General features: G+C 56.2%; 2 pseudogenes; one reads left to right on the forward strand and one right to left on the reverse strand.

The window, feature by feature from the left end:
- Positions 1-903: 903 nt before the first annotated feature.
- On the forward strand, positions 904-2,595 carry LOC121104467 (annotated as a pseudogene).
- Positions 2,596-3,608: 1,013 nt separating this feature from the next.
- Positions 3,609-22,139, reverse strand: LOC121104468 (annotated as a pseudogene).
- Between the last annotated feature and the right edge of the window lie 2,593 nt (positions 22,140-24,732).

Consider the following 24,732-nt stretch of genomic DNA (forward strand, 5'->3'; position numbering starts at 1 on the left):
AGGAGCAGGAGGAGACCTTAGAAACCATGGAAGGCTCATCCAATCTCTCTTCTCTCCACTCTTAGAGTTGAGAAACTGGAGCCAGAAAGTAAAAAGACTTGCCCAAAGAAACACAGCAGTTATAATGAGTGAGACTAACACTGGGACCTGGCTTCCTGATTTTTCTTCCCTGTGTTGCCTTTTTCTCCCTTCTTCTATTGCTGGGGCACTGCGGTCTTAGAATTGATAATAAACACCAGTTGAGAAAATGCCTTTCTTTGACCTGCAATCTCCCTCCTCCTTCTGACCAATCCGGCCTTACCCTGAATCTCTGTGCTTGGCTTCTAACTGGGGCAAAGGCATGTTACAGTTTACAGAGCCCTGGGGGTGTGCCAAGGGAACCCAACCAGATTTTCCAGCTTGCATAACCTGAGCAGATCCCCGGGGACAGAATGAGGCCAGCACATGCCCATGAGTCAGCTCTGTTCCCAGCCTTTGGCCCCATGAAGCTGCGATCGAGACCTGTCCCCCTCCCGCCCTTCCCACTCCTCTCTGAAATGCTCAGCACACCCACCTTCAACTGACAGCACCCCAGAACTCAGGACACTAGCACCACCTGTTCCTTCACCCCACGTAGAACCTAATGGGCGTAGGACCTCTGCCCTCTGAGGATTCCACCCTCCCCACCCTGTCAAAGAGAAAGTTGTCAAGTAGGACACAGGGGACGAAGTCCTATCACAGGGGAGAGACTCCTGTCCGCGGTGAAGGAGAGAAAGAAGAGGCCAGTGCCTCTACAGCCCCAACGGAAGCAGGGCTCCGAGCCGCTGTGTCATGGGTGCCCTGGTCCGCCTCCTGCAGCTGCTGGTGCTCTCCTGACGCTGCCCCTGCACCTGAGGCTCTGCTGGGCTGCTGCGCGGCCTGTGCAAAATCTACTTCCCCCTACTTATGGCTCTTACTGCCCAGTGCAACCGCAAGATGGAGAGGAAGAAGCGGGAGCTCTTGGCCAGAATCAAGGGCCTTAGGGCAGCCTCCGGGAAGGTGGCCTTGCTGGAGCTGGGCTGCGGCTCGGTGCCAACTTCCAGTTCTGCCCGGCGGGCTGCAGGGTCACGTGCCACCGGACCCAACCCCCACTTCGAGAGTTCCTGACCAAGAGCATGGCTGAGAACAGGCAGGTCCAGTGAGAGTTTGTGGTGGCTGCAGGAGAGGACATGAAAGGGCGGAGGATGGCTGCATGGATGTGGTGGTCAGCACCCTGGTGCTGTGCTCCGTAGAGCCCAAGGAGGTCCTGCAGGAGGTCCAGAGAGTGCTGCGGCGGTGAGCAGAGCCCACAGGACGGGCAGGCGCGGGCCAGCAGACGCAGCACAGGAATTGGGTGTGTGAACACATCAGACACTGTCCATCCCACCTGCTGGTGAACAGTGAACATGACCGGGGCCGTGTGGCCGGATAGGGTGCTGTGGAAGCCCACGAACCACCTAACACGCGGCCGGTTGGGGGGCAAGGTAGAGACACCTAAGGAAGTGATGCTTAGATGGAGATCTGAGCGGACTAAGCGGGATGTGGAGGAGGGGAAAAAAAAAAGGGTTCTAGATAGAGATATTAAGGACATAGAATCCAGTAAGATTTGAACTGGGTGTGGAAAGGAGTTGGAGGATGGGTTCCAGGTTTTGGCATGAGTGACTGGTGGAGGGAAGAGGGAGGGTAGAGGAAGTGCCAGTTGCTGAAATGAGAGAAATCCATTTGGACTTGTTAGGTCTGAGGTGCCGCTGAGACAGGCAGGCAGGAACCCAGAGGCAGCAGGAGAAGTCAGAGAAAGATGCAGCCTGCACGGAGCGTGGAAGTTACCAGCTTGTAGCTGGTAAATGCAGGCACAGGGGTGCGTGAGATCACCTAGAGAGGGTTCAGCAAGGAGAGAAGGGCGGAAGGAACCCCAGCATTAGTCACGAGTCACGTGCAGTTTTCCTGGGATGTGGGCAAAGGATAAGGTGGGGGTACATGCGTCCGAGTCTCGTAAGACAGGTCTCGTATACAGTGAGATTCTGCTCCTGTCTCTCCAGCTCCCCATCCTGTCTGCCCTCAGCCCTGTCCCTCTGGCCATCCTTACGACAATTGCTCACCAGTCACCCCCGGAAGGTTCTTCACATGCGTTTGAGTGGGAGGGTAGGGGCCAGGGGCTACAGAACAGTCAGGAGCAGAGTGACGTGCTGCTCCTGACCCCTGCTGACCAGCAACCCCGCTTCGCCAAGAGGTTCCACGGCACGGTCAGCAGGCGGAGGTGAGGGGAGAGAGAAGGTTGTGGAATGGAACAAAACAGTGCCTAATTCTTTTATCCCAGGGAGGAGTGTTCTTATTCTGGGAGCATGTGGCTGAGCCCGGGAAGCTGGGCCTTCCCTGTGGCAGCAAGTCCTAGAGCCCACCTGGAAACACATTGGGGATGGCTGCTGCCTCACCGAGGACCTGGAAGGATCTCGAGAGTGCCCAGTTCTCTCAACTCCAAATGGAACACCAGCCCCCCTTCAAGTGGTTGCCAATTGGGCCCACATCATGGGAAAGGCTGTGAAATCACACTTCCCACAGATCCTACCTCCAGCCAGAGCAATCCCACCTACAGGCTAATCTGTCTTCTACTGAGAGGAATCTAGGCAGAGAAGCCGTTCCGCCACCCCTCTTCCTCCTTCCCCGTCTCTGCCCCGGCTTCTACTTCACTCCTTCCTTCCAAAGTGAAGAAGCTCTATTCCTCACCTGACCACAGGGAAAGTGATGTCCTGTCAATCCTTGACTGAAAATTCCAAGACTGGGTCTCCCAGTTTTTGCCCACCCACTGCTAGGGCGTCCCTGTCGCTGCCCTTGTTACCATAGTAAAGGTCCCCTTCCCCTTGGTCTGAGACCCACCCATGTGCCTCAGGAACTGGTCACAAAAGTCATGATACATGTGCCCTGCTGGTCCCCCAGCCCTCCTCCCACTACCACCTTTGTCCTGAGCTGTGAGGGGCAGAAGAGACAGTCCTCTCCTGGAGACCCTGGATGGGAGGAGCAGGACTCAGCAAAGAAGCGGAGGTTTTGTCCTCAAATATTTTTAATAAATAGGCAAAATCCACTAGATTGATGCAGCAAACTAAGGTCAGAGGGAGGGAACCAGGGAGGAAGAGCCCTGAGTCAGCAGCACAATCCTCCCCAATCCCTCTGGTCTTAAGGCACTTTCAGGGGGACAGGTCCTTGGGTCCTATGTAACAGGTGGTGAATGGGAGCGGGGAGGATCAAGGTCCTTTCTCCCACATTTGCGCTCAGGACATCACAGCCTCTTCTCCCCTACCCCACAACCCTATTCTGATTTACTGCCCTCATCTCACAGTATTCTAAGGAAGTCTTGGGGGCGCTCCTTGAGGAGTGGGGAGATGCCTATGTCCCTGGAAGCAGATCCTGTAACATGCTGATGAGACACCAGCAACCCACTCCACCCTCTTACCCCAGGACCCACGCTGGGGAAAGGGTGGAGGGATCCAATGGCCAGCTGGGACACAGGGAGCTAGGCAGTGCCTGACACGGGATGCCGTCGGAGCCTGGTCAGGGCCCATCAGCAGCCAGGATGGGTGCGCGTCGGCTCCCGCCGGGGCTGCCCCAGTTGTTCCTCAGGATGGGCCTGTCTTCTCCTCCTGAACTGCCGGTTTTAGCGGGATCTTCACTGCGTGGTACTGGGGCACGGTGGCCTCGGGCGTACCGCGCCGCTTGAAGAATCCATCTGCAAGGACCCAGGCCAGAGCATGGCAGGGAGCCTAGGGCTGAGGCCCCTGGAGCAGATGCCCAGCACAGCACAGCGCCTTGCATCCACCATCAGTGGACAGAAATTACCGATTGCAGCAGAAAGGAGCTGCGTCGGACAGCATCGATTGTGGTGTGCAGCCCCACAGGTGCCACAGTTAATGCTGGAGCCCCCAGGTCCTCACTGACAGCAAGAGAAGAAGACCAGGGAGGGGCCAAGGTGCGGGGCCAAGGACATCTCCCTTGGCTCTGAAAGAAGAGGAGTTGAAGATGGAACAGCAAGGACCTGACCTCACCCAAACTTTTTAAAGAGACCCAATAGCATGCCCAGAACACAAACGAGATCCTGAGACCCCCAAAAATGGCTTCCTAGACCCCTGCGTGAGTCGGGAATGACTTCTCTCAGGCCTCAGACACTCCCGTGTACTCAAACAGCACTTTCCTGGGCGTCGCAGGGCCCTGTCATCCATGAATGTGGCCTCACCCCTCCTACGTCATGAACACGTTGGTCCTTCCATACCAAGGTGGAAATGTACCCACTTGCACACTCACACTCAGGACCACCCAAAGGCTCCTACATGCTCAGACTGCACGCCATGTCCTTGCCCGTTCGTCTGCACACTCATGCCCACAAGCCATGCATGGCACCTTCAGCACTCACTTTATGCTCATACGAGGCGTGAGCCCGGCCACCTGCTGCGCATGCCTCAGGCTGTGTGTCACGCACCCTTACACGCTCACCCTTATCATTACCTCCCCACCCGTTCCTAGAACTCACACCACCCTCGTGCAATCTCATTTCTTCACCCTGGTCGAGTGCTGGGGGCCCTACTCCACACGTACACATCCACACTCACACACACACACACACATGCACACACACAACATTTACCCCACAGTCCCTGGGCCCCCAGCTGCGGCCGAGGAGCTGCCGGAAATGGGCCCGGTGATAGTTGGTGGGAAAGATGAGCTCCTGGCTGCTCCGATGGGAAGAAGCCACACTGGGATGTCAAGGAGGAGGAGAGAGCAAGAGGGGAGGGACGGGGAGACTCAGGAGGGATGGGGACCCTTACCTTCTACTGTGTCCCCCTTCCAAGAAAGCAGGGGCAGGGATTCTGAAACAGTTTCACGAAGGTGTTGCCTCCCTGAAGACGGCCAGGTTCCTAACGCTGTGAATGCTCATCCAGGGCCTGGTCCATTGATGACTCACATTTGCCAAACAGTGCACTTGGTCTGCAGCTGGTCCGGGAGTTTTGGCAGGTCTCCAGAAGGGCCCCAAAGGCACACCTGGTCCCCATAACCCAGGCGCGTGGCGTGCAGTTCAGGGTTTGACGATGGCTGGTGGATGTGATTGCCTGTGCTGACATGTGCACTTGTGTGCTTTTAGGTAGAACCCAGACCCAATGGGATTCTGTCTACACTCTGCGTACAAAGGCGGTTCCATGTAGAGCCTGGTATGTGGAAGCTCTGAGTTCAGTCAGAGGCCGCCCTGGAGGCTGTTCTCCACGCCGTTGTGTCTTCTTACAGGTCACAGTTTCCTCTGCCTTCCCTGCCTGCCCCTGCCACACTCTCGTTAAGTCAGCCCCCACTTCCCTTCCATGGCCCTGCCTCTCATGGTCGCACCCCACCTCATCTCCACATCCAGGTCTATGACCCCACCTTCCTCTAAGCCACCTGCTCTCAAGCTTTCTCACCTGAACTCCCACGGCACTCTCTTGCCTAGTGCCTTCTGCCTGGTCCTTACTACCACCGGCTGCGCCTCTCCGCACTAGACTGTCAAACCCAGAGGACAAGATCGGCATCTGGACTTCTCTCGGAAGCGTCCAGAGCCTGACAGAGTCCTGGGACATACAGCCGTTCCGTGCAGACAGGCGGAAGAAAGGAGAGCGGGTGGGACAGAAGAAGCCCCGGCCCCAGCAGCCCCCCGTCCCCCAGCCTCACCTTCCACAGCAGCAGCACTAGCAGCAGCGCCAGCACCAGCAGCCGGCCAGCACGGCCAGGGGAGGATGACCCAACCCTGGGGACTCCCTCTGCCACCCGGCCACAGGGTCCAGGTAAACCATCACCGGGATCTGGGAGGCGAAGGGTTCGAGAACAAGGGCTAGCGCAGAAAGGAAAGAAGAGCTTCCCCGCGACTTCCCAGGCCCACCAGCTCACACCACTGTGGAGCGTCTCTGAGCAACAAGTTCTTGATGGATGACTTCACCGTGATATTGGCTCGGACGATGACTTCAAGGGACTTCACAGCGGAGTACTCCTAAGGGAGCGAAAGGGCAACCTTCTCCTCAATGCCCCAGCCCCCGCCCCAGCTCCCGAATTAAGTGGAATGGTGCCCCACGCCAGAGGCATTTCTGCCTGTCTTGGGTTAAGAGTGTGCTGCATTTGGACAGGGGAGAAGGCCCAAGAGTATGCCAGTGAGTCCGCGGGGACTGCTGGGGAAGAAGAGCCGCCAAAGCCCCACTGCCCGCGGTGCTCTTACCTCAAGAAGGTGCTGTTCAGCGGCCCCAGACGTGCAGCAGGCCTTGATCAAAAAAGCTGTAGAGAGGGCAGCTGAACACCAGGCAGTTGGCAGTGCCCATTCTGCAGTCCTAGAGACCAGGACAGGCCGGACTCCTGAGCCACTTGGCCCCAGCCCACTGATCTTCCCAGGGCCCAGCACCTTCACATATGTGCTCACACAGACACAGAATCTGCTCGGAGACTTCCTCCCATCCCTCCATGAGCTCCCACCTTGGACCCTATTTGCCCTAGTTCCTCACTTACTTCTCTCCCATTTTCCTTACCCGACCTCAAGCCTTCTCGGCCTCCTCCAGGAAGTCTTCCCAAACTAACCCCATGGTCCAAAGAGCAGCCTACCCCAAATCTGGTCACTCTGGCCTTAGAGAAATGCCGCACGAGGAGCAGGGAGGAGGTCTTACCGAGTGACTTCAAACGATGGCTTTTCCCGTTGGAAGCTTATGTTATATAACAACGGTCCCGTTTACTGAGCACCTCCTATCTGCAAGGTACTACAGCTGTCCTGCAAGGTGCCAATTATTATCATCATTTTTCCAAACTAGGAAATAAAGTTCAAAGAGGCCAGGTGTAGGGTGCCTGAGCTGTCTCAGTCTGTAGAGCATGTAACTCTTGACATCAGGGGTCATGATTTCAAGCCCCATGTTGGCCAAAGAAATTACTTTTAAAGAGTGAGAGAGAGAGAGAGAGAGAGAGAGAGAGAGAGAGGCACCTGGCTGGCTCAAGTCAGTGGAGCATGAGACTCTTGATCTTGGGGTTGTGAGTTCAAACCCGCGTTAGATTGTCAAAATTACTTAAAAATAAACACTTAAAAAAAAAAAAAAGAGGCCAAGGGCCCTGGCTCAGGTTACAGCTAGCAAAGAGTTTGGGAAGTGACTGCAAGAACAGATCTTTGAATCCAAGTCCATGTTGGACAAAGCCGCACTCTATGCTAGCCCAAACCCATTGAAGGAGGAGGGAGTCCCCAGCAGCTGCTGGGGGGGTCAGGGACTAAGTCCTGCTCCTTCCAGGTCTGACCTACATCCATTTGGCCCAATCCCACCTGATCCAGTTTGCCTAAAAACTGTGTTATAGTCACCACACTTTGTGTACCGGGACAAGGCTTTGAGAGCATTTGAATTCTTTGAATCCTCTTTTATTTTTGCCCCTTTTGAGCAGCTCAAGAATCCTCAGTCAGTTTGTCTGAAAGCAATTTTAAGTAAAAGAATCAATTTCAAAGTTCTTATTAGGGAGTCCTTTCAGGGAAAATCAGTCACGTGGAAAGGCAGGACAATACCCATCACCGGGAACTGACGCTAATGCAAGCCACGCTGCCTCCACGTGCCTTCGGTTGCCTCCTGCCATGCCCTCCGGGGCAGGGAAGCTGAGGAGCCCCGTGAGGACAGGGTGTGACAGTGGAGCTCCCTTCCAGACAGACGGCGCCAGGCCTGGCCGACTGTTCACATCCCCCTGCCAGCAGTCTCTCTGAAGCTCTGCTTCTATTTACCCTTCCACACCTGGGTTTCTGCCTCCTGGCAACCAGGCCAAATACCCCCCACTCTGCCCCTTCACACTCACTGCCCACACGTCCTGCAAGGGATGAGCACAGAAGCTGACGTGCTCACTGGCTCAATACATCCACTTAACAAAGCTTCATAAAACAAGTACTTGTGTGGTGGCTGGCTGCACAGGCCAGGCCTCTCAGGTGAATACTTAGTGGTCAGAGAGGGACCGGAGTGTCAGCGCTGCTTATGGTATTAAGCTTGGTCTTGTCAACTCGCTCCAGGTGGGTGAGCCGGTGGCAGCCTTTCAGGCCAGCCTCCTGGACACCCAGCACCTGGAAGCTCCGTCCCTCATCCTGTCACACATCACCAACAGCCCCGCCCCTCCCTAGGACTGTCCCGCGATGGCCCCGCCCTCACCAGGAGTGATGTTTCTCTTCTTCTCCTTCGGAGGCCACCGGCTCACCAGGATGTGCTGAGCTCCGGCTGCTCAAGGATCCTTCTCTGGCTCGGCTGCCCCAGTTCCCGCCGCCTCCTGTCCTGCTGTCCACACATCCTGGGTGCAGGGAGGCGGAGCACAGTGTGGCGTCCCTCCGGCCTGGCAATCCTGAGATGGCCTCTCCTCCCCACTGCACCTTCCCCCAGGCCCCCACAGCCTCCCACAGCCCCCACAACGTCCTTCCCAAAGTCTAACCCCCTGACCGCCTGCTAAGCCTCACCAGTTGGAGGATGTTGGGCCTCGGGGGCACAGCCCCTTCTGCTTCGGTGCAGCCTCCAGCTCCACCCGCATGGTACAGCAGCCACTTCCCGTTGGCAATCTCGCTGGGGGCCACATGATGATGTTGAGGAAGGCAGAGCCCAGCGTGTTCAGCGACTGGCCTTGGTTGGGGAGCCTGCGGGCAGAAGGGAGTGTGAAGGGAGGGCCCTCGGTTTCTAAATGGGCCTAAATCTGCAGAGACAGAGGGGACAAGGGCTGAGGGGAAGGCTTCAGGAAGCAGAGTTTCAACAAAGACTTGGGATCCTGGAGCCCACCGGGCATCATTCTCTGCCTACCCCAAAACTGGAAGGCCTGGAGATGCTCCTGCAAGAGTGGGGAGGCCCCACAGCCAGAAACAAGGGCAAGAGTTCTAAGGAGACACATCAGCCCTCTCCCACTGTCCCCATCCCCAGCTAAAGCCCCTGGCAGAAAAGCCTCCCTGGACCCTCAGGGCCTGCCCCAGACCAACAGGTAAGATGTCCATGCAGGGATGACCAGGAAATGGTCACCCAGGGGCCTAACACAAACACCTGCCCACAGTCAAGGTCAGGAGTGAACAGGGCTGAGACTCACTGGACCATCAAGCCACCACAGGGTAAGAAGAACCACAGCCTTGGGACATGTCTCCTTGGCCTCTCTACATTTGCCAAGAAGGGAGGGCCTGACCAGGGGCCTCCCAGAACACTTACCGTGACCTCATACTTGACCTTGCTGCCTATATCCCGGCTCAGACTTCGCCGGCGCTCTGCCGTGCTGCCACACCGAGAAGAAGAGCTGCTGGGGAGATAGCCACCCTGGCGTGGGAGGGTCAGAACAGAGGTTGAGGAGGCCGGGGCCTGGCTGATTGGGGTCAAGAGGCAGAGCCCAGGCCAGGAGGCCCGGAGGAGCCATGCCCACCGCGCTGCAGCCCATGGTCATTAGGACAGAGCTTACCCTGTGATGGACAGCGGCAGCTCAATGAGAACAACGTGCTCGCACAGAGATGGGCTGAAGCTCCTGCTTGCTGATCCTGCCGTGTAGACAGGAGCACCGTGGGCGATGGGGCACAGGCGCCACCCCAAAGGGCTCAGATGAGGGCGGCAGCGCCCATCCAAGTGGACATCAACCCAGCAGCCCCACCCTCACCACCCCCTGGCCCCACCAGGCTCCACGTGGCCAACAGCAGCTCCACTTCCAGCTCTGTGGTCTCAATAGTGATCCCTGAGGTGCCGAGGGTGAGGTAAGGTGACCTAGGCCAGAGTGGAGGCGACACAGTCGGAAGGCTGGGGGCCGAGGGAGGGCGATCCAGGGCCCAGAGGCACCGGACAGGGGAGTAAGGGCTGACATGCCGGCCTGGGCACCTCTCTTCATAGAGTTTCCCCAGCTCACACTCGACATGGGAGAGCATTCTCATTGGACAGACAGGCGGCTTCTCCTGCAGTGGGGAGAGGAGGAGAAGTCAGTCTGGGTTCGGCCTCCGAGACCACTTCACACCCTGCCACAGGCCCTCACGCGAGGTCAGGGCTCGGACTCCTGAGTAGTGCAGAGAGGCGGGAGGTGACAGAAGCTGGGCTTCGCGGAGCATCACGTCCCCATCGGCCTGGGGCCGGGCCGGATCCGAGGCAGGTTGGTGACCGTCAGCTCCAGGCCGATGACTGGCTGCCCACTCAGGAGGGCAAACAGGGCTGTCGTCCCATCTGCATCCCTGGAAGTCAGATCCCAGTCACACTAAATCTGAGCACCTTCCCCTGCCTGTCACCTCTCTCTTTTGCCTCCTCCCACCGATTGCATGCACCACCTGCCCCACTCCCTGGTCTCTCCTCCCACGGGCTCCCCCCATCGCCCTGCACCATTCAAGCCTCAGGTCTTCCCACACTCAAGAGAACAGGCCAGGGGAGCCAGGAGACGCTGTTCCGGTCAAAAAGCTCCCCTACTTACTCACTTTCGGGCAAGTAACCTAAGTTCTCCTAGGCCCCCCGTTCCCCCACATAAAGGCCAATAATAACTCCTCCCTGGGTTGGGAAGGCAGCAGTCGCTGTGCGGCGTGAGCACAATAGTGTACTCTCTGTCTTGGCTGAAGGCGTGTGCTCCTTGCCAGGAGGAGGCCTCTGCGGCTAGCACTGGCCCTCATCGTCTGAATTACCAGCCTCCGCCCTCCGTCCTGCAGGCTCAGCGCGGCCTCCCTCGGCCTGGCCCCCTTGCGGCAGCTTGCTTTTCTTCCTTGGACTCTGGCCTTCCCACCCCCCACCCTCCGCCCCCACCACCTGCCCCCTTGCCCCCCCTCATGGGCAGAGGCTGGAGATCCGTGTCGCTGACCCGGGCACAGAAGCGGAGCTTGGACCAGCTGCAGATTGCTCTGACAGATCTTGTCTTCACCACAGCCTTGCTTCAGGAAGTGGATCTGGGGGAGACATTTGAGGAGGTCATTCGTAAGGGGTGAGCCCAGGAGGTGACTAATGTCTCCAAAAGAAGCACAGTCAGGCAGAGAGGATCCCCAAAGGGTTAAGCAAGCACGTGGGTTCAACTCTCAGATCTGCACCTTGCTGATCCGCTGCGTGATACTGAGCTGGTCCCTGAACCCCCTGAGCCACGTCCTCCTCAGTAAAACAGAGCAAGCCAAGAAGGCTGAGGTTGGGCCGGCAGGCTGACTTATAGGGCCTCCCATTTTGTAGCAGCGGCTTGAGTTCCCGTTTGGAGAAGTGCTGAGAGAGGAAGGAGCATAGCTTCCGAGCCAGGAGAGCCGCCTGAGAGCTTCGCTGCCCTTCCCGCTGGGCTTGGAGGGAGGCCCATCTCCAAGGTAACAGAACCCCCATCAGCTGGGAAACCACAGACAATGTCTATAGTGAATGGAGGCCATTATTACTACAGAACTTTGAGATAACTGACACACTGGGCTACATGATATAATGCTTTGGGGCTTCCGAAGGCTATGTGGTAACATATGAGAGTTTTGAGCTATGACAGCATGCTGTGAGGCTGAGTGATGATTATCTTTCCAGCTCGCTATACAGGCTAAACCAGGGATCTGCACTGCTTCATCGCTGGTGCCAGAGCTGGCCGGCGCAGGCCCCAAGATGACTTAGGCAGCCCACAGCCAAACCTATTGCTTGAGTGTGAGGTCTGGTAGGACAGAGATACCTAATGACTAGCTTTTGTCTTTAACATTCTCCACAGAAGAGAAAATGAACATGAATTATAGTGATCTCAGGGCCCCCAGAAGGGCTTGGGACAGTTACAGAAACCGACAGGCTTGAGGAAGATGAAGAGAGGAGTAGGGCAAGAGTGAGGGAGAGGAGAAGCGGCTGGGGTGGGAAAGGGAGAGACAGGATCTAAGAGGCTTTGAGGACCGGGTGGCACGGCAAGAGACCATACCAGCTCATCCTCCGAGAGGACTTGGGGACTTTGCTTTCTGGACACGAAGAGTAGAACACAGAAAGGCATGAGTGGGGAAGAGAGGTGAAGCCACAGAGATAAGGCTTCCCAAGGGTTGAGATCAAAGGCCAAGGTGTGAGCATGTTTGGACAAGCTGAAAGAATCCAAAGGAGAAAGAAGCCATGCTGACGACGTGGCCTCGAGGCCGGTCAGGCCACCCCGGCTGGGCACATGGTGTGTCCACGGGCTTTCAGTGTGCTGGTGCTTCCTTCACACATTTGCCACAAAGAGGCCTGGTGCTTTGGGGTAAAAATACAGGCCTGGCTCAGGAAAGTCACCAGGAACTGGCGGAGGCCTCTGTGCCTCCGCTGTTGGCTGCCATCCAACTTTTTAATCCGGAGCTGTGGCATGTGGAGAGAAGAGAGGAGCCGTGAGCTGAGGAGCTGCTCTAATAAACCTGTATACGGAATGCGCCTGCCACTGGGAGAACCCACTGAAGGCTTGAGGTGGAAGCGGGGAAGAAAGGAGGACCTATCACCACAAGCAGGCTGTGTGGCTCTTTTTGAGTTTATGTATTTGAAGCAGGCCCCTCCAGTCCACACTGTAGGGGGCAAGGCTGGCTCTAGGCACGAGGCAGAGGCTGAGAGACCACTTCCAGCGCCTGCCCCCACTTGGGGCCCGGCCACATTTGGGCGGAGAAAGGAAGAGCCGGGGAAAGTGGACCTGAAAATGTCTACACCTGCACCGGTCCTCACCAGGCAGAGTGGCCACAGCTGGCACAGGGGCCAGGCTGCCGGGTGATAAGCTCCAGGAAACTGGCAAGGCCTCACTTCAGGGGCCGTGAGGCGGGAATTCTGGCCTGGGGCCAAAGGGCGGCGTGGGAGGCTGCCGAGGCTGGGGAAAGAACTGGGCTGGCATAGGGAGGCTGCAGGAGGGCTGCTGAAACTTGCAAGTACGTAAATGAGGCCAGCAGAGGTAAGAGGCAGCGGTTTCCATCACATCCAGAGCCGCCGGGGGAGTGGCGGCTCTTCCATGCCGCGGCCTCTTTCCAGCTTTGCCTGGGGCCGGGGCCGTAAAGCACACCCACCACCCCAGCTCCCGCCCCTGCCCTCTGCTTTTGTGCCCTGAGCTCCCCCCACGCCCACTGCCCCACCCGTCATCCCAACGAACCCCCTCACCTAAGGAAGGTTTGATGACAACCCCAGGCTGCTCCATGGTAGATAAAGACTTTCCCATCCCCATCAAAGGGAGCCCACAGCAATATCTGTGGGTATGGGAAAAAGGTAATCAGGCTAGGGTGGGGGCGAGGGGGTGTGGTCATCCAGACCCACAACTTTCCCTCAGTCCTCCAGATTCATTATAATATGTTTTCTATTTTACTGAGGCTACTAAGTCCCAGGCACCTTACACTCTCATTTTAAGCCTCTTAGCTACTCTGCAGATATATTACCAGCTCAGAAACACTTGACCCAAGTCACAAAGCTGGTAAATGAGCAAAAGCTCAGATGCCAACCCAGGTTGCCTCTCTCCCAAGAGCCCTCAGAGAGACTCCCCCCTGGACCTCTGAGGCACTTCCCCCATCCCTGCCTCACCTGCCCCTTCTTCCCCTGAGGCTTCCCAGTTCCAGTCACACCTGCAAAGCCATCTTGGTTGATGTCCCCCAAGACAGCCAGGCTGATCCCGAACATGGAGTCAGGAGAGCCACAGATCCGGAGGGGCTTTAGCCCAGTGACCCCCTGGTTCATGTACACATACACGGCACCCCCAGCTCTTCTTGGCGCTCAAAGAAGTGGGGCACCCACTACCAGGTCTGTCCAGCTACGGAAGCAGTCAGTGTGGCTCCCTCCCCAGCCACGGGGTCCAGAAAGATGCCAGAGCTGGCCTCCCTCAGGCTCCATTCCCCTGTGTCCACTCTCCTGCCCATCATTGTTGAGATCAGCCACAGCCAGTGAGTATAAAGCCAGAGGTCAGGCGCTCCCCCAGACAGCATCACTTGGGCACCAAAGGCGGCTGGCACTGTCTTTGTAAGAATGACCACAGCAGCACCCTTGTGGTTTGGCACGGGGAGCCCCTGCCACAAAAGCTCAGCTCCTCTGCCGCGCACCAGACCCTTCCCGAGTCAATGGAGAAACCTGGGTGCGAGGTGACTTTCCAATGAGCCCTCCCCGAAGACTCAGGAGCAAGGTGTGCCCAGGCTCCTCCCACTCCTGCCTCCTCACAGGTCTGGAGCCAAAAGGTACAGAGTGCCCTCAAGATTATCACACCACAGCTGGACTGCTGCTCTGCCTCCCCCTCCAGAGGCCTGGCAGCCCTCCCACACAGAGACTGGAGTTTGGCACAAGAAGTGCGATGAGGTCAGCCTCGGGGGACTGGGGAAGAAGAGAGAAAGGCAGTGGCTAGGAAGGCCAGCCAGCTGGGCTGAAACAGAGGGCACTGCGCCACCCAGGACCCCCAGGGAGCTGCTCTCCCTCTGCATACCCAGGAGGCTCCAGCCCCATCTAATGCAACTTCTTTGCCCCACTCACCATGCTGGCAGGGAAAGAAAGAAGTCTTCGTGTGGATAGTGGGGAGAGAAGGGGGAGTGGGAAAGAGAACCGATTCACCCAAACATCTCAGGCCTGGCTTCCTCTCCCCTTCACAGGGGGTTACAAACAAGACAATGAGAGGACTTACCAACAAGGACAGACTTTTCTCTGGCATGTGCCCACCATCCATCCTCAAAGAAAGTCCCACTAGAGCTCTACCCTCCTTCTTTCCCAGTACAGTCTCAGCCCACCTGGTTCTTCCTCCGCAGAATCCGCTCACAGCCCCTAGGCCATCCCCTCGGGGCATCTTCATCTTCTTTGAAATTTGGGCCCTATGTGTATTTCCCTGGGTGTGTGTTGGTGAGGGGCAGGAGGGCAGGAGAGGAGGAGGCCAAGCCAAGCCCCAGGGCCCAGGGGGACATGGTGGGAGCCCAAACCTAAGTAGCTATTCAGGGCCAAGTCTCCGGCTGGTCACAGAGGGGAGCCAGTCAGCGGGTCCAAAGTTTTGTGCACCAGCTGGTCAGGGTCTGGGCTATCAATGTTGGTCTGAGCAACCCTGCCGGGGGAGGTGGGAGGGAGACACCAGGGAAGGGACATCCAGAGGAGGGGGCCACAGAGTGGGGAGAGACAGAGCCAAACATAAAAGGCAAGAAGGAGGAGGTAGAAGAGGAAGAGAGGGAGAGAAAGAATATGAGAGAGACAAAGAGACCAGAGAGATAAGAATCAGAGACAGGAAGACAGAGAGAGAAAGAGACATGAGAGCCAGAGCCAGAGCCAGAGCCAGAGACAGAGACAGAGACAGAGACAGAAGGGTGGGGGCATGGAGGGAGGACAAGAGAAAGGAGCAGAGGTTAAGAGCAGCTCCGGGCCAGGAGGGGAGTCCCTACCAAAGTAGCTGTTGGCAGGGACCGGGATGAGGCGAGGTCCTGCTCCCTTCTCACCCCCGCCTCGTAGGGCCCGTGTCCAGGTGTGCCAGGTCCGCTGAGCCCTGCGCACAGAGCTCCACCCTGGCGGTGCCTGCAGGAACAGACCTGTTAGTGCCTGGGGCAGGGAGCGAGGACCACCCTCAGGCCAGATGCCGGTGAGACAGGCAACGAAGCCCCTCCTCTCCTTTGCAGCCCTACTTCTACCCCTTCCCCAGCCCGGCTTCCGGGCCCACAGGCTGCACGCCACCCCACTCACCGAGTGTCAGGCGCAGCCAGCGGCGAGACGTGCGGAGACGGAATGGGGTGATGAGGTGGGGCTGAAGTGTTGGAGCGAAATGCCCGGCGGAACAACCGTGCGTGTGGGGGGCTCATGCCAGCATGGTGGGAACACTCCATACATTCGAAGGAGAGGGGACACCCCCATTTGTGTGCGTGGCTGGCATGATGAGGTGAAGCGTCTTGATGCCCGAAGGCGACATGGCGAGGAAACGTGTGGGCATGCTGGCCGCGTGCTGCCCCAATCCATCTCTGAGGTAGAGGACATTTCGGTTCCCTTCTCCCTCCCGAGGGTGACTCACCCTTCCAGTTGCTTATAGGTTCCCGGGGCCCCAAAGAGGAGGTAGTGGCTGTCGGGGGAGAAGGCGGCAGCCGTGCCCTGCTTTGGCAGAACCCAAACTGTTCGTGGCCCTGAGGGCGCCCCTCACAGAGGCTTCCACTCCCACCATCCAGCTCATCACGGATGGCCAGGTCTTGGCTTAGCACAAAGCAGCGACCAATCACATCCCTGGTCTCAGGATCTGGTCTACTCGCTGCCGAGCCTGCGTGCGAGTCTTGACGCGGAGTCTGCGAAGGAGAAGCATTCTGAGGTCATCCCCGTGTGGGCCGGTCACGGCTGGAGCCACGCAGCCACAAGCAGACGTGTGGCAAGCACACAATTTCCCACACACATCACAGCACCACCACCCAGCCCGGTGTGGCCGGAGCAACATCCACACACCAGGCCTGCACTCACTCCCTTGCTGGCAGGAAGAAGCCTTGCTCCACAGTCTGCTCGGGCACCCAGGCCCCAGCACGCAGCACGCCCTATGTGCCCGTCCCGGCGTGCCAAGCTCGTCCTGTCTCTGGACCTCTGCAAGTGCCACCACTTTGCCTGTGAGGAACTTCCTCCCCTCTCCACTCCAGCAGCATTGTTTCTTCTTGACAGGCTGGCTGAGGCTCTACCTCCACTACCCCGGCAGGAGTCTTCTCTCACGCCTCCTTGGGACTTTCACATACTGGGGACGGTACCGCTCACTAACATTAATCACATCCTGGCGCCTGGGTGGCTCAGTGGAGTTCAGCGTCTGCCTTCGGCTCAGGTCATGACCTCGGGGTTGTGAGATCGGAGGAGTCCGCATCCAGGCTCCCTGCTCAGCGGGGAGACTGCTCCCCCACCCTGCTCATGCTCTCTCTCTCTCACTATCTCTCTCTCTCTCAAATAAATAAAAATTTCAAAATTAAAGAAAAACATTAACCATATTCTGCCCCAGGTGACTCAGATTATTAGTTGTGTTTGCACGTGTTCATGATGATACAGAGGGAAACAGACACAGAAAAACAGAGGCTTGAGAGTCTCAGAACACTGCGGCAGGCTTCTTGAGAGCCACGGGCGGGGCTTTTCCGTCTTTACGTTTCCTCTCTCAGTAGCTTTCCAACACAATGCCTGACGCTTTTTAAAAGGTTCTCAGTAAGAGTCACAAATGGACAGATGGTGCTTAGATGGTTTTAAATTTATGAGGACAGAGCTTCCGCACGTCTTATACCTTTGATCCTGGGTATCAGGCCATCATACCACACACGCCCACCTGTGTTCTGTAAACACGCCTGTGCGCGTGCACACACCACGAACACGTGCACACTGGCACCCACCTTGCATACAGTCACAAGAAGTGGTACTCCACGACAATCTTGCCCCGGGTCCCTGGCTCCGAACGACTCCCAACCACTGGTTCTCCTTGCTCTCCTTCTGCATCAGCTGGAGAGCGGGACAGTGGGAATGAGGAAGAGGAAGAGGAGGCCGAGTCCTCCCCGTCCTGTGCCTTACCCCCCGACCCTGCAGGGGGGTCCACACCTCCGTGGTCAATGTGTCACTCTGCTTGGCAGTCAGTCTCTTCCAGGCTTAGGGGCAAGCGAAGAGCACTCCGGTGGGTCGCCTGCTGCCCAGGCAGAGCCAGGGCCTGCGAGGCTCCCACCGCTTGGCTACTGCAGCGGGCAGGGAGCAAGAGTTAGCAGCCAGAGCGCTGTGCCTCCCCAGCACTGCCCAGACCTGACCCCTCAGAACCAAGCGGATGTCGAGAAGAACTTAGGAGGACGGCCGGGAGTCAGTTTCCCCCAGACCTGGCGACTTCGGCCGTGCAAGCGACCATGTGCACATACTATCCACATGCACCGTAGACACGCACGCACACACACACATGTGCGCTAGCACGCCAAATAGCGGCCTGGCCAGCGTAGCTGGTTTGAAAGAGCCGCCTGTTCCCAGCACCTGTTCTGACCAGGCTTTCCCTACCCACTTCCTGGCCCCATCCCCAAGCTCTGCCCTCCTCCCTCAAACCCAGTCCAGTTTAAGGAACCCTCCCAGAAATGCCAAGAATGCACGAGAGCCAAGTAACAGGGGCCCAGACTGGCACCACGAGAGGTGGCCCAGGGACTTCAGCTTCAGAGAGGCCTGGCAAGGGGGCTAGATATGGGCCATCTAACCCTTCATCAGGGACCCATCAGAGACCCCATCCCCCCACAACACTGCCAGCCCGGGATTCTATCAGTCACTCTAGCTGGCATGGAGGTAGGGCAAGTTTCTCATCTGTCCCCAATCTTGCCCCCATTTTCTGCCCTTACCCTGAATCCCCTTCCCCATGGTTCCCTCTCCTCCCCACATCCATGATTTTCCCCATTCCTCCCACCCTCCTGCCCCCACCCTCTCCTCTCTCCTACCTCCCCCTCCAGACACTTTCCCAGCTACAACTTTCTTGGCAGGACAATTTTCCATGATCACAGCCAAGGCTTCTTCTAAGGGAAGGACTGTGCTGGGAATGGAAGCACACTGCCTGGGTCCCCCTGGGGCTGATCTCCGGGCCAGGAGTGAAGGGAAGGGGTAGGTGAGTGACTGGCACCAGCTGACTACGAGGATCTCTCTTCGCAGAAGGAAAGACTCAGGAAGTAAGCAGGGTGCAAACCTCAAGGCTTCTCTCCCACACTCTTTGCCTCCCTCTCCGTTGCTGGGGGACAAGGCTCGAGATTGTGTCTAAGGCAATATTGCAGACAGGCATCGATGGGGCACTGTGCCAGTTCTGAGGGGAGGGGAGGCACGGAGCCACTCTTCCCACAGCTCTGGTCTCTTAGCAGCTGTCATCCCAGCGTCAGAGCCAGTGTCCAGAGAGAGGAGAGCGGGTGGGGAGGGAGGCAAGGAAGAGGAGCATGCGCGTTTTGGCATTCGTAGCAACATGTGCTGAGAACCTATCATCTGCCTCGGCCTGTGGCCCGGCACTGTGAGACAAGGACGTAATATTATTATTCTGCACCTCGACGGGTCAGGCTAAGCTAGATGCCAGGGACGTGAGCGAGCATTTCGGCTGCTCCAGATATCGGGCTAAGGCAACTCCTGACCTTCTCTCATTTAAGCACACGACAATCCTATGTGAGGATTCTTTTCTTGTCTTTTGGATGAGGGAAACTCACTGAGACACATTAAGTAGGATGCTGGAATTCAAATCCACACCCGCCCTAATTCCAAAACCCATGCGTTTTCCACCATACCAGACGACTAGCTGTCTCAGAAACGCTGAGACAAACGCCCTCCGAAAAAAGAACAGGAGGAAAGGGAGGGGAGGATACCCCCACCCAGAAAAGGAAACTTGGAAGGTGGGATGGCCAACCTTCAGACAAAGTCCGCAGCATCCCCCACCTCCAAACTCAGAGGCAGCCGTCTCCTGGAGGACTGGGGTCTCTTACCAGTGTCTCAGCAGGTCACCACACAGCTAAGCACCAGGAGAAGCTAATATCAGTGTCCAGTGCTCACATCTCCCCTAGGAGGGTGTCCAGAGTAAAGGGGGAGGCGGGGAGGGAAGGGGTCCACGACGTGGAGGAAAGAAGCTGTCGCGCGTCACGTATGGCCAGCCTCACTCAGTGGAGAGAACGGACCAGCCCACCCTTCCTGGAACAAGAGTTCCCACACGCAGCCTCTCTCCAGTCCCTCCACCTCTGCCCAAGCACACACTTTTCTGGCTTCATCCGTCCCAGCCACGCCAGGCGTCTGGGCGGAACAGAGCCACAGCTACCGCCACTGCAGGCTTCAAAAGCAAGAACATGTTGGCAGTTGGGGGCAAGAGGACTCCTGGGAGCCTGACTAAGTGGAAGCAAAGGGTAGCCTACCGCACACCTCTCAATTCTGCACACTCCGGGTCTCACCCGGGCCTGCCCTCCCGGACTCTCAATCTGGGTGGCCTCTGGGGAGGGTGCTTGGCCCGAGCTGACTCAACCAGGGTGATCTAGCCAAGCCTTTGGGTCCAGGCTTGAGGAAGGCACTAAAGCTACTTCTCTAGCTCTGTGGGCACGCTACAGGAATAACAGCGTAACACACTTTCACTTAGCACTCCTCTGGGCCTTGCACTTTATTCTAAGGTTTTATATATACTAAGAATTCTTCAACCCCACAGCAACTCCCTCTGGTAGTACTACTAACCGTTTACAGTTGAAAGATATAAAATGAACCTGAAGCCACAGGACAAGAAGGTTAGACTTCAAAGACTCTCACTCCAGGGCAAAAGTGAAAGAAGACATCAAAACAGGTGAGGCCTTTCCATCAGAAGTGGATGCTGGTGAAGGCGACCTGCAACTCAAAAGCTAGGGACTGAGCAAGGACCTGGTCTCTCACGTGCCACCAGGCGGCAGAGCACCCCTTGCGGCTAAAGCAGGGTTAGGCAGTCAGGCTCCTCCAGGGAAGGCCCCGAGCTTGGCTCTGGGAGACTGAATCAGGGGCCACCTTCCAGAGAGGAGGGGAAATAACAAGAGACCAAGCTATTAAAAATAACCTAGAATTTGCACAGAAATAGCTCAGAGAGTTCAGCATGTCCCTAAAAGGCCTCAGTCCTGGAACTCTGGCAGATGGGGGAAGAAGGGAGGGAGGGGGAGAGACAGGGTGAGGTAGGAAGCGGATAGAAGGCTGAAAAAGAGATGAAGTCAGTTGCTTTCTATCTCTCCCAAAGTTTGTGGGACCACTGACCATGCTCCTGATGTACAGGGATAATGGAAGAAAAAAAAGATTAGGAAACCAGCCCCTCCTCCTCAAGCAGGGGGAAGAAATAAGCTCCTGTCCTACCCTCTGCCCCCAAGCCAATAGTATCGGGGAAGACAATCCCAGTGGACGACATTGATCCCAGTGTGGACACTTAGAGTGTGAAAACCAGGCACCAGCCTAGGAAAAGAAAAGCCCCCTGGCAGGAAGGGTAAGGAGGCTTTTCTTCCCCTTGTCTCTCTCTTTAAAATCATACATGTAGCTGGAGCCAATAGCACAGGAAACATGACAGACACAGACTACACATATTGTCCATCTCCCAGAGTCCTGAGCTGATTAGAAAATAACTAGAATTATCCTCTGACCCTCACTCCTCCCTGCTTCCCCACTGCTGAGATTCCTAGACCTGGAAATTTCCTGAGGTGGAGGAAGGGGGAACAACCTGGCCAGCATCCCTCCTGGATGTCTCTCTCTCTTGCTGCTGCTGCTGCTGCTGCTGCTGCTGCTACTGCTGCTGCTGCTGCTGGGGCTGCCGCTGCTACAACTTTGGGAGCTCTGTTTCCTGCCAATCTATCATCAAACCATCTAGTACAGGTTGCCATACCACTCCAGGTCCTCTTCCAACCTTCCGTGGTCTCGAGCCACAGAATTAAATGGCAGGGAGCTCTCTGGCCTCCAGTGTCCTACTGTCTTCATTCCCACCCCATGGCAATGCTCTGACGGGAAGTTATTTCTGGAGTCTACCCTCCATCCCATGGTGTCTTCAACCTCTCTGTCCTTTTCCTCTCCTCCTGCCTAAGCAGAGTCCAGTCCCCCTTCCTGGGGAAATCCAGCCCTCTAAAGGAGGGAGTCACAGACCCTAGGACTGAAGCAAGGACGCAAGTTGGAAACCTGCCAAGGCAAGAACCTCACTCTCCAACTTCTCCCAAAGGCAAGACCCCGGGTCTCCAGGCCACAAGAGGGTACGTCAAGACAGATAAGGCAAAGGCTGAAGTATGGGATAGCTGGGCATAGCCTGAGTCGTCGTGGGTTTTGGAAGACTGAGAGATGGGATGAGGGTTGGAAATCTGTGGTTCAGGCACAGAGTACTCTGGGCGGGTGCGGTGACTCACCAGCTCTGGGGTCGGGGCTGCAACTGCCCAGTGCAGAGCCACCGAAGCCGAAAGAGGCTACCCGGCTCGCCCTCCTTGCGCAGGGCGCCCATCACGTCCAGATTGAAGGCGACAGCCCGCGGGGCGAAGCAGTCCGGCCAGCAGGGAGCCAAGAAGGTAACCGTCCCGGGGGCGCCGAGGCTTACCGCCCGGAGTCCCGGCCAATGCGGCGAACCCCGGGCGCGCTCACACGAGCGAAGAAAACTCGCTCGCGCCCGGAATAGCCCAGGTCTCCCACAGCGAGGTCTCAAGTCTCGAGTGTCGCAGGTCTTTCAAGTGTCTCGCAATCTCTCTCCTCGCCAGTATAATCTCTGGGCTCTCTGCTCTGCCATGGATCTTTTTATATAACAATAACCAAGCCATCCAGTACCGCCTCTCCGCTCGAAGAAGGCGGTGCCGCCCGGTGCCGCTCGGCCACCTCCATGGTTGCAATAAGTGTGTAGCAGCAATATCAAAGATTGTGAGGTGAACATGATTACTATACATCAGAGTTTACCAATACTATATTCCGCCTGCTCATTTGCCGCCAAGCCATATGTGGATGGCTGGCGCCTAAATAAAATGTAATCCTGAATAAAGGCCGCTGATGGGAAGCAGAGTACCGGGACAAGTCTGAAATGGTATTGATTAAGTCCTGTGGATACTGAATGTGCCTTCTCCATGGTACGTAGAGCGCCTAGCATGCTGTTCGAATCAAACCCATCCCACCCCATCCCATCCCATCCCCAGAGCCCAGCAGTGACGACGGCTGCTGGCACCGTCAGCATTGAGGAGAGCAAAGGGAAAAGACAGAAGCAAGAGGAGAGAGAGAAACTCAGCAGGTCCGGGGAGAAGAAGAGCAAAGGGGAGGCAGGTAGAAAGAAAGCAGAGAAAAGAGATGGAGAAGAAGGGCAAGAGTTTGATCAATAAGGAATGGTTTGGGGGAAGGGGTTCCTGGCTGCCTCAGTCCGTACAGCATGGGACTCTTGCTCTCGGGATGAGTGAGTTCCAGCCCCACCTTGGGAGGCGCTTACAAAAAAGGGGGGTGGGAGATTAGGGAGAAAATTACACCGAGGATGATTGATGAGAGAGAGAAATTAATTAAGCTGGGGGAAAGGGGTGGGGGGGTCAAAGAAGGGCAACGGCAAAGAGATGAAAAAGATTGGACCCAAGAGGCAGAGAGATGGAAACGATGTCTTCGGCTCTTAGACCCCCTCCCTGAACTGTCGTTTCCCACCCTCTGACGGGAAAAGGATTGGGAGGGCGCGACCCGGGCTGGTCAGGCCTGGGGATCTGGGTGGGGCTTCGCAGGATCTCCACAGGGACCCCTGAAGCCTGTCTCTCTTCCTCTCCCTTCCCCAGGCTGGCAGGAAGCAGAGGGAGAGACATTTTCAACCCTCTGCTGTTTGCCAGCAATCCAGAAACGGGGCCAGGAGGAGAGATAGGAAATAATTGGCACAACTGGAACCTCCCTTGCTCCCACACTCTCTAGTGTATGTCCAGCTGTCCATCTTTCCCTTCCCTCTCACTACTGTTTTTCTCATCCCAAACTCTATTTTGTCCCCTTTCTTGCTTCTATCACATGGAACCCTCCTCAAAGAGATTTCTCAAGTGTACTCCTAATGTTGTCTTTGTCCCTCCAGCTCTATCTGTATCCTTAAGATTTTCCTATTACTATAATGCGGTGTCTTGCCAGTGTGGTCAGTAGAGCATGCAATGTATCTCGGGGTCATAAGGTTGAGCCCCACATTGGGTGTGAGAATTACTTAAATATGAACTGTTTTTAAAATATTTTCTCTTCTCCCTCCCTTCCTTAAAGCCCCAAAAGCGCCCTGCATTCTCTTCCCACGCTCCCTTTGTCTCTCTTATTTCTTTTTCCAAAATTATACTTTTAAAAATATAAACAGAAGAGGTAGGCTCTCACTCTGCTGCCCTGGGACCCAATCCTTGCCCTGGGTAAGTTACTATACATTTGAAGATTTGGGCCTCCGTTTTGCAACACTACACTGGAGACATGCCCTCCAGGGGGACTAGCACACACCTCTAACCTGGGGAGCTGTCGAGGAAGCACATGTGCTACCAACAAGCAGCACCAGGATCCTTTTATTATGCAAATCTGCCCTCTCTGTCCTTTTTATTCAGAGCCCCAGACAGTAGAGCTGATATGAGAGAAGGCAGAGTAGTAAAATCAGTATGGAACCCAGGACTCCTGATTCACAGGCCGAGATGTCCAACCAGGGTCAAATGCCTTTACAGGCCCCAGCTGCCTTCTCTCTGCACCCTGCAGCGCTCTGCCTCCCTTCGTGTCTTCACCAAAGCTGGCTCCTGCTAAATCCAAGGCTGAAATCGAGGTGCCAAGAATCTGCTTCTGACCTCCTCTGCCCCAAAATATTTGAGAAGTCATCTCACCCGCCACAGGAGGAAGGAGCAGGAAAAAGAGAAGAGAGAAGGCTGCCCCAAAAATTAGCCTGGCTATAAATAGTGGGGCAAAGGAGGGCGAGGATGCATGGAAGTCCTAGACCAGTAAATTTAGACATGTCAATTTTCCCTAAAGGAGAAGTGAGACCAGGTGTGCATTTGAGATGGGGTGAGAAGCAGGCGTGGTGAAAGAGTGCGAAGGAATGAGAGGGATTGGGGATCTGGAGAATGAAGCTCAATGTTTGAATAAACAACCTGTAAAGGAAACTTCTTGTATTTGAGTCAAGAGTTTGGAAATTCATGAAATTAAAGCAATTAAAACTATAGAGATGGGGCGCCTGGAGTGCAGCTCCAATTGGTTAGCGTCTGCCGCCGGCTGGAGTCATGATCCCAGTGCAGGATCGAGCCCATTGGGCTCCCCACTCAGCAGAAACCTACTTCTCCCACCTCCCTCTGCTGCTCCCCCTGCTTGTTCTCTCTCTTTCTCTCTCTCTTTCTGTCAAATGAATAAATAAAATTTTAGGAAAAAAACTATAGAGATGACAAACAGATTAGTGATTGCTAGGAGACAGGGATGAGAGGAGGTGAGTATAAAAAGATAGCACATTACAGGGAAGCGC

This window comes from Ursus maritimus, unplaced genomic scaffold (assembly GCF_017311325.1).
Source record: "Ursus maritimus isolate PB19 unplaced genomic scaffold, ASM1731132v1 scaffold_21, whole genome shotgun sequence".
Lineage (NCBI taxonomy): Eukaryota > Metazoa > Chordata > Mammalia > Carnivora > Ursidae > Ursus > Ursus maritimus.